This window comes from Schistocerca piceifrons, unplaced genomic scaffold (assembly GCF_021461385.2).
Source record: "Schistocerca piceifrons isolate TAMUIC-IGC-003096 unplaced genomic scaffold, iqSchPice1.1 HiC_scaffold_961, whole genome shotgun sequence".
Taxonomy (NCBI): Eukaryota; Metazoa; Arthropoda; class Insecta; order Orthoptera; family Acrididae; genus Schistocerca; species Schistocerca piceifrons.
Genome location: NW_025729236.1, coordinates 1,897,501 through 1,907,500, shown reverse-complemented (window position 1 = coordinate 1,907,500; position 10,000 = coordinate 1,897,501). Strand labels below are relative to the sequence as shown.

Below are 10,000 nucleotides of genomic sequence, written 5' to 3'. Positions count from 1 at the left end.
ACGGAACTACGCCACCCATGCCGGCAAAACAGTATCGCCATCTATGAAAATAGGGCGACACCACATGCAATACCGCCATCTATGCGCATCTGACAACACTACGTCCGCACCACAAAACATACCGCCATCTGTAGGTCTCCCGCAACATGACCTCCTCCAACGACGATACCGCCATCTATGCGACGCCAAGCCGATTAAGACAGCGATGGCGCCACAGTGCCCGCCTTTCGACGCCACCCACAAAGCCTGCAGCCTCTGTCGACCATAGCACCCAATCTCCAGTGGCTCTGCCGCACGAAGCCGTGGACCGGCAATGACTCCACCCGCACCCGTTCGTGCACCACCCCAACCGCCAAACTCGCACCTCCAGCGGATGAACGGCGGAAGTTTCCCGCACTCGTAAAGTGCAATCCACCCCTATAACTTGCGTTTCATGAAGAGTTATTTCCAATATGCGACATTCCCGCTGTCCCTATACATGAGCCGCGACCTGTACCACTTACGAGCGAGAGACGCGATCGCGTTGCTCACTGTACGGCGTCCGATACCGAGCCATCAGCATGTCGGTCCCCATGCGCGTTGCACTCGCACTCGCAGTCGCAAAAACGTGGGGCAAATATATTACGCGGAAGAGCTATAACAGACCGAGCCCCACTGCATGGGGGGAGTCTTTGTCACTAATGTACACAGATGGAACATTTTGGACTGGAACCAGATTACCCGTACACACGGCGCTGATTAGTAATCAATGCAGAGCCATCAAACTACAGCAAATATACACAACTGTCCGTATACATGCTGAAAGAGTCTGCCCACAATGGGAACCACACGTCAGCCAGACACTCTGATCACGCACCACTCTCTGCTTCTAACAGGCGCACATACAATATGTAAGCACCAGCATGGAACAACATCCAGTGCATCTTCTCCGCCACATTACACAATCCACACTATCACAACCAGACCAGGAGGTCCATGCGGAAAATACAATATCCCAGCCTTTCGACATCCACCATTGCGCAGACCAGGCACCAACACCCACACATGTCCTATACAACGGTGCACCCAACATCACAATAGTACCTCCTGTCACAGCGCACAAACAATGACATGAGTCAAAGACACAGGTCTCACACAAGCATAGAATTGGAGCGCCGCCTCTAATAAGCCAAAGGTGCATCCTGACGTGACAAATCTGATCATGTCACAAGCATTCACTTACTATAATCACTATCAACGAACCTGCCGCCCCCGCCCCCCCCCCCCTACACCTTTCCTTACAACAACGTGTAACCTAACCTAACCTAACCTAACCTATGTTGTACCTTAACCTAACCCATGTTGTACCTTAACCTAACCTATGTTGTACCTTAACCTAACCTATGTTGTACCCTAACCTAACCTATGTTGTACCCTAACCTAACCTATGTTGTACCCTAACCTAACCCATGTTGTACCTTAACCTAACCCATGTTGTGCCTTAACCTAACCCATGTTGTGCCTTAACCTAACCCATGTTGTGCCTTAACGTAACCCATGTTGTGCCTTAACGTAACCCATGTTGTGCCTTAACCTAACCCACGTTGTGCCTTAACGTAACCCACGTTGTGCCTTAACGTAACCCACGTTGTGCCTTAACGTAACCCACGTTGTGCCTTAACGTAACCCACGTTGTGCCTTAACGTAACCCACGTTGTGCCTTAACGTAACCCACGTTGTGCCTTAACGTAACCCACGTTGTGCCTTAACGTAACCCACGTTGTGCCTTAACGTAACCCACGTTGTGCCTTAACGTAACCCACGTTGTGCCTTAACGTAACCCACGTTGTGCCTTAACGTAACCCACGTTGTGCCTTAACGTAACCCACGTTGTGCCTTAACCTAACCCACGTTGTGCCTTAACCTAACCCACGTTGTCCCCTAACCTAACACACGTTGTCCCCTAACCTAACCCACGTTGTCCCCTAACCTAACCCACGTTGTCCCCTAACCTAACCCACGTTGTCCCCTAACCTAACCCATGTTGTCCCCTAACCTAACCCATGTTGTCCCCTAACCTAACCCATGTTGTCCCCTAACCTAACCCATGTTGTCCCCTAACCTAACCCATGTTGTCCCCTAACCTAACCCATGTTGTGCCCTAACGTAACCCATGTTGTGCCCTAACGTAACCCATGTTGTGCCCTAACGTAACCCATGTTGTGCCTTAACGTAACCCACGTTGTGCCTTAACGTAACCCACGTTGTGCCTTAACGTAACCCACGTTGTGCCTTAACGTAACCCACGTTGTGCCTTAACGTCACCCACGTTGTGCCTTAACGTAACCCACGTTGTGCCTTAACGTAACCCACGTTGTGCCTTAACGTAACCCACGTTGTGCCTTAACGTAACCCACGTTGTGCCTTAACGTAACCCACGTTGTCCGCTAACGTAACCCACGTTGTCGCCTAAACCTGCTCTGTAATTGTTATACGACTCGTTCAATTAGTGTAGTGTTGCCCACCCGCAACCCTCGCAATATAGTTCGCTACTCGCACTGCCCGCTCCCCTGTGTATCGCTTCATGTTAAACACCTTGCAAGTCTTGCTGACTTTCCACATGCTCCTGCTGTACACTGTTATGTGGATGGCAGCAGGACGTACATGCCGCCCCCCCCCCCACCCCTCCCCACGTCCCCACCTTGCCCCCTGCCTTCGCAAGCTGGTTGGTGAGAAGTTTGCATGTTCAATGCCCTTCGCATGCGACGTACTCAGGCTACGTTGTGGTGCGGCCTGTGTCAACTGTCCGCTGATGTCGTACGCATAAACCACAATCTGTACTGCACATTCGTCCTTATGTACTGAATGATACATCGTGGCACATGTGTGACCGTACAACGACTGCGCCCAAAAACGGCGGACCATACAGTGCAAATATTGTGCACGCAGCTACGTGTCGTCTCCCTATGAGAGCTGGATTGCAGTGTGGTACGCCATAGAGACGTGTGGGAGGAACGGACGCCGTGGATGGCGATCAGCATGAGCTGTGTGTTGATGTATTCGGACCTAGTCGTCTCTCCTCAAACACCGTGATAGCATGGTGCACCGCGTTCCATATCTGCGACATGCTACAGAGGCCGGTTGACAGTCGTTCGAGCAATGGACATCGCATACGTACGGGGGCCACCTTCCACGTATTGTCTAGGCGTGCACATTTTGTTGCGTGTATGTGGGCAGACGTAGTGTGGCGTGACACCTGACACAGGCATGCAATAATCGTTGAAGTTGCTAATGGCGATGGACGCCTACGTTTGCTGGTGAAGTTACGCAAATGAAGAAATGGTAACCCGTTGTGGTGCGGTTGTTCTCGCTAGGGGTGAATCGGTGATGGCGACGATAGGTTGAGGTACTAACCGGTTGTTCCAGCGATACCCACCATGCCGATGAAACTGAACGGCATCTGGGTGTGAAGCGATACGCGGCGGTGGCTGGGTGGGACCGTCCCCGGCCGGTGAGGGGGCGCCTCCCGGCGTGCTGGCCGCGCGGTGCGTGGGCGCACGCGCTACAGCCGGCTGGTGGGGGCGGCCAGTGGCAGGCGCGCCGGCCGACGGACGCGGCAGGCGTCGCAGCTGCGCGCCGGCGCACCCTGCGCGCGGCGCCGTGCGGCCAAAGTAGGTCCTCGCGGGCCCGGTGCGAAGCGCGGTGGACATCTTCAGTGTGCTGGTCCGATTGAGGACTGTGTGCGTTGAGGATGCGCCGCCGCCCGGCGCTCGGCGCCGCGACGCCGTCTGCTGCTCGGTCGCCCCAGCGGTTCTCGCTGGTGGTTTGTATCGCAGCTGTGCGGATGTGTTGGCGCGTGCGCTGTGCTGGGAGAGTTCGCTTCGGCACCCAAGTGGGGCTTTTGTCCTTCTGTGGCGCTGGCGTTGGAGCTGCCGGTCACCGTAGGTGGCGCGTGTTGTCTCCCGCCGGCAATGCCACGACAGCACGCTCCCGGGCCTCTGTCGGCAGCGGCAAGCTCAGTTGGGAGCACGGGTGGTCGCACCGAAAGCGTCTACTCGCCTAACTCCGGGCGATTGCGCCTCTCTCGAACCCGACCAAGTACTTGGGACGGCGCTGCGCGCCGCCGGGACCTGAGAGGGTTTCGAGGTGTATTGTGCAGGGGAGCTCAGCCTCCTCCTGTTTGCAGAATGATTGAGCGGACGCTTGCGTGTTCGCGCGGGCCCCCGGGACACACTCCCGGGCGGCCGGCTGCTCAGCTCTAGTTGACGCAGCTCCCTGGTTGATCCTGCCAGTAGTCATATGCTTGTCTCAAAGATTAAGCCATGCATGTCTCAGTACAAGCCGCATTAAGGTGAAACCGCGAATGGCTCATTAAATCAGTTATGGTTCCTTAGATCGTACCCACGTTACTTGGATAACTGTGGTAATTCTAGAGCTAATACATGCAAACAGAGTCCCGACCAGAGATGGAAGGGACGCTTTTATTAGATCAAAACCAATCGGTCGGCTCGTCCGGTCCGTTTGCCTTGGTGACTCTGAATAACTTTGGGCTGATCGCACGGTCCTCGTACCGGCGACGCATCTTTCAAATGTCTGCCTTATCAACTGTCGATGGTAGGTTCTGCGCCTACCATGGTTGTAACGGGTAACGGGGAATCAGGGTTCGATTCCGGAGAGGGAGCCTGAGAAACGGCTACCACATCCAAGGAAGGCAGCAGGCGCGCAAATTACCCACTCCCGGCACGGGGAGGTAGTGACGAAAAATAACGATACGGGACTCATCCGAGGCCCCGTAATCGGAATGAGTACACTTTAAATCCTTTAACGAGTATCTATTGGAGGGCAAGTCTGGTGCCAGCAGCCGCGGTAATTCCAGCTCCAATAGCGTATATTAAAGTTGTTGCGGTTAAAAAGCTCGTAGTTGGATTTGTGTCCCACGCTGTTGGTTCACCGCCCGTCGGTGTTTAACTGGCATGTATCGTGGGACGTCCTGCCGGTGGGGCGAGCCGAAGGCGTGCGACCGCCCCGTGCGTGCTCGTGCGTCCCGAGGCGGACCCCGTTGAAATCCTACCAGGGTGCTCTTTATTGAGTGTCTCGGTGGGCCGGCACGTTTACTTTGAACAAATTAGAGTGCTTAAAGCAGGCAAGCCCGCCTGAATACTGTGTGCATGGAATAATGGAATAGGACCTCGGTTCTATTTTGTTGGTTTTCGGAACCCGAGGTAATGATTAATAGGGACAGGCGGGGGCATTCGTATTGCGACGTTAGAGGTGAAATTCTTGGATCGTCGCAAGACGAACAGAAGCGAAAGCATTTGCCAAGTATGTTTTCATTAATCAAGAACGAAAGTTAGAGGTTCGAAGGCGATCAGATACCGCCCTAGTTCTAACCATAAACGATGCCAGCCAGCGATCCGCCGCAGTTCCTCCGATGACTCGGCGGGCAGCCTCCGGGAAACCAAAGCTTTTGGGTTCCGGGGGAAGTATGGTTGCAAAGCTGAAACTTAAAGGAATTGACGGAAGGGCACCACCAGGAGTGGAGCCTGCGGCTTAATTTGACTCAACACGGGAAACCTCACCAGGCCCGGACACCGGAAGGATTGACAGATTGATAGCTCTTTCTTGATTCGGTGGGTGGTGGTGCATGGCCGTTCTTAGTTGGTGGAGCGATTTGTCTGGTTAATTCCGATAACGAACGAGACTCTAGCCTGCTAACTAGTCGCGTGACATCCTTCGTGCTGTCAGCGATTACTTTTCTTCTTAGAGGGACAGGCGGCTTCTAGCCGCACGAGATTGAGCAATAACAGGTCTGTGATGCCCTTAGATGTTCTGGGCCGCACGCGCGCTACACTGAAGGAATCAGCGTGTCTTCCTAGGCCGAAAGGTCGGGGTAACCCGCTGAACCTCCTTCGTGCTAGGGATTGGGGCTTGCAATTGTTCCCCATGAACGAGGAATTCCCAGTAAGCGCGAGTCATAAGCTCGCGTTGATTACGTCCCTGCCCTTTGTACACACCGCCCGTCGCTACTACCGATTGAATGATTTAGTGAGGTCTTCGGACTGGTACGCGGCATTGACTCTGTCGTTGCCGATGCTACCGGAAAGATGACCAAACTTGATCATTTAGAGGAAGTAAAAGTCGTAACAAGGTTTCCGTAGGTGAACCTGCGGAAGGATCATTACCGACTAGACTGCATGTCTTTCGATGTGCGTGTCGTGTCGCGCAACACGCTACCTGTACGGCTCGCCGTAGCCGTGCGCCGCGTGCGGAACCACGCGTGCCTCTCAAAACTAGCGGCAATGTTGTGTGGTACGAGCGCTGAAGCGCTGGAGCGGCTGGCCTGCGGCACCTGGCGCCTGGCGCCGGTTTTGAATGACTTTCGCCCGAGTGCCTGTCCGCTCCGGTGTGGAGCCGTACGACGCCCGTCGGCCGTGAGGCCGTTGGACACAGAACGCTGGAACAGGGGCCGCCACACGCCTCACTCCCGCCTATGCGACCGTCTCGAAAGAGACGGCGGAAACTTGAGAAAAGATCACCCAGGACGGTGGATCACTCGGCTCGTGGGTCGATGAAGAACGCAGCAAATTGCGCGTCGACATGTGAACTGCAGGACACATGAACATCGACGTTTCGAACGCACATTGCGGTCCATGGATTCCGTTCCCGGGCCACGTCTGGCTGAGGGTCGGCTACGTATACTGAAGCGCGCGGCGTTTGCCCCGCTTCGCAGACCTGGGAGTGTCGCGGCCGCCTGTGGGGCCGGCCGCGTCTCCTCAAACGTGCGATGCGCGCCCGTCGCCTGGCGGTTCGCATACCGGTACTTTCTCGGTAGCGTGCACAGCCGGCTGGCGGTGTGGCGTGCGACACCTCGTACAACGACCTCAGAGCAGGCGAGACTACCCGCTGAATTTAAGCATATTACTAAGCGGAGGAAAAGAAACTAACAAGGATTCCCCCAGTAGCGGCGAGCGAACAGGGAAGAGTCCAGCACCGAACCCCGCAGGCTGCCGCCTGTCGTGGCATGTGGTGTTTGGGAGGGTCCACTACCCCGACGCCTCGCGCCGAGCCGAAGTCCAACTTGAATGAGGCCACGGCCCGTAGAGGGTGCCAGGCCCGTAGCGGCCGGTGCGAGCGTCGGCGGGACCTCTCCTTCGAGTCGGGTTGCTTGAGAGTGCAGCTCCAAGTGGGTGGTAAACTCCATCTGAGACTAAATATGACCACGAGACCGATAGCGAACAAGTACCGTGAGGGAAAGTTGAAAAGAACTTTGAAGAGAGAGTTCAAAAGTACGTGAAACCGTTCTGGGGTAAACGTGAGAAGTCCGAAAGGTCGAACGGGTGAGATTCACGCCCATCCGGCCACTGGCCTCCGCCCTCGGCAGATGGGGCCGGCCGCCCGCGCGGAGCAATCCGCGGCGGGGTCGTGTCCGGTTGCCTTTCCACTCGCCGCGGGGTGGGGCCGTTCCGGTGTGCGGTGGGCCGCACTTCTCCCCTAGTAGGACGTCGCGACCCGCTGGGTGCCGGCCTACGGCCCGGGTGCGCAGCCTGTCCTTCCGCGGGCCTCGGTTCGCGTCTGTTGGGCAGAGCCCCGGTGTCCTGGCTGGCTGCCCGGCGGTATATCTGGAGGAGTCGATTCGCCCCTTTGGGCGCTCGGGCTCCCGGCAAGCGCGCGCGGTTCTTCCCGGATGACGGACCTACCTGGCCCGGCCCCGGACCCGCGCCGCTGTTGGCTCGGGATGCTCTCGGGCGGAATAATCGCTCCCGTCAGCGGCGCTTCAGCTTTGGACAATTTCACGACCCGTCTTGAAACACGGACCAAGGAGTCTAACATGTGCGCGAGTCATTGGGCTGTACGAAACCTAAAGGCGTAATGAAAGTGAAGGTCTCGCCTTGCGCGGGCCGAGGGAGGATGGGGCTTCCCCGCCCTTCACGGGGCGGCGGCCTCCGCACTCCCGGGGCGTCTCGTCCTCATTGCGAGGTGAGGCGCACCTAGAGCGTACACGTTGGGACCCGAAAGATGGTGAACTATGCCTGGCCAGGACGAAGTCAGGGGAAACCCTGATGGAGGTCCGTAGCGATTCTGACGTGCAAATCGATCGTCGGAGCTGGGTATAGGGGCGAAAGACTAATCGAACCATCTAGTAGCTGGTTCCCTCCGAAGTTTCCCTCAGGATAGCTGGTGCTCGTACGAGTCTCATCCGGTAAAGCGAATGATTAGAGGCCTTGGGGCCGAAACGACCTCAACCTATTCTCAAACTTTAAATGGGTGAGATCTCCGGCTTGCTTGATATGCTGAAGCCGCGAGCAAACGACTCGGATCGGAGTGCCAAGTGGGCCACTTTTGGTAAGCAGAACTGGCGCTGTGGGATGAACCAAACGCCGAGTTAAGGCGCCCGAATCGACGCTCATGGGAAACCATGAAAGGCGTTGGTTGCTTAAGACAGCAGGACGGTGGCCATGGAAGTCGGAATCCGCTAAGGAGTGTGTAACAACTCACCTGCCGAAGCAACTAGCCCTGAAAATGGATGGCGCTGAAGCGTCGTGCCTATACTCGGCCGTCAGTCTGGCAGTCATGGCCGGTCCTTGCGGCCGGCCGCGAAGCCCTGACGAGTAGGAGGGTCGCGGCGGTGGGCGCAGAAGGGTCTGGGCGTGAGCCTGCCTGGAGCCGCCGTCGGTGCAGATCTTGGTGGTAGTAGCAAATACTCCAGCGAGGCCCTGGAGGGCTGACGCGGAGAAGGGTTTCGTGTGAACAGCCGTTGCACACGAGTCAGTCGATCCTAAGCCCTAGGAGAAATCCGATGTTGATGGGGGCCGTCATAGCATGATGCGCTTTGTGCTGGCCCCCGTTGGGCGAAAGGGAATCCGGTTCCTATTCCGGAACCCGGCAGCGGAACCGATACAAGTCGGGCCCCTCTTTTAGAGATGCTCGTCGGGGTAACCCAAAAGGACCCGGAGACGCCGTCGGGAGATCGGGGAAGAGTTTTCTTTTCTGCATGAGCGTTCGAGTTCCCTGGAATCCTCTAGCAGGGAGATAGGGTTTGGAACGCGAAGAGCACCGCAGTTGCGGCGGTGTCCCGATCTTCCCCTCGGACCTTGAAAATCCGGGAGAGGGCCACGTGGAGGTGTCGCGCCGGTTCGTACCCATATCCGCAGCAGGTCTCCAAGGTGAAGAGCCTCTAGTCGATAGAATAATGTAGGTAAGGGAAGTCGGCAAATTGGATCCGTAACTTCGGGATAAGGATTGGCTCTGAGGATCGGGGCGTGTCGGGCTTGGTCGGGAAGTGGGTCAGCGCTAACGTGCCGGGCCTGGGCGAGGTGAGTGCCGTAGGGGTGCCGGTAAGTGCGGGCGTTTAGCGCGGGCGTGGTCTGCTCTCGCCGTTGGTCGGCCTCGTGCTGGCCGGCGGTGCAGGATGCGCGCGCCTGCGCGGCGTTCGCGCCCCGGTGCTTCAACCTGCGTGCAGGATCCGAGCTCGGTCCCGTGCCTTGGCCTCCCACGGATCTTCCTTGCTGCGAGGCCGCGTCCGCCTTAGCGTGCTCCTCCGGGGGCGCGCGGGTGCGCGGATTCTCTTCGGCCGCCATTCAACGATCAACTCAGAACTGGCACGGACTGGGGGAATCCGACTGTCTAATTAAAACAAAGCATTGCGATGGCCCTAGCGGGTGTTGACGCAATGTGATTTCTGCCCAGTGCTCTGAATGTCAACGTGAAGAAATTCAAGCAAGCGCGGGTAAACGGCGGGAGTAACTATGACTATGACGTCACTTCTCCCCAAAACGGCTGCACCAACATCCCCCGCTGACTTTCGCCCCATTACGGTCTGCTCGGTGTTGGCGCGGACCTTTCACAAGGTTCTCGCGTCACGCCTGATGCGTGCATGTGCTGTGGACGAACGTCAGCGGGCATTCATCCCCCGGGATGGGATGTTGGAAAACACCTTCATCTTGGACACTGCTCTCACCGACGCAGTCCGCTCCTGTCGCTCTGTTTTTGTGGCATCGATCGACGTCTCTAAAGCGTTCGA

At 56.7% G+C, this 10,000-nt stretch overlaps 2 non-coding genes across 2 annotated transcripts; both read left to right on the top strand.

Moving 5' to 3' along the window:
- Positions 1-4,251: 4,251 nt before the first annotated feature.
- LOC124774216 lies at positions 4,252-6,160 on the top strand. Its single transcript, XR_007015206.1, has one exon. It is a non-coding gene; the product is annotated as a small subunit ribosomal RNA (ribosomal RNA).
- A 352-nt stretch (positions 6,161-6,512) lies between these two features.
- LOC124774084 lies at positions 6,513-6,667 on the top strand. The gene has a single exon (XR_007015080.1). It is a non-coding gene; the product is annotated as a 5.8S ribosomal RNA (ribosomal RNA).
- The last annotated feature ends 3,333 nt before the right edge of the window (positions 6,668-10,000 follow it).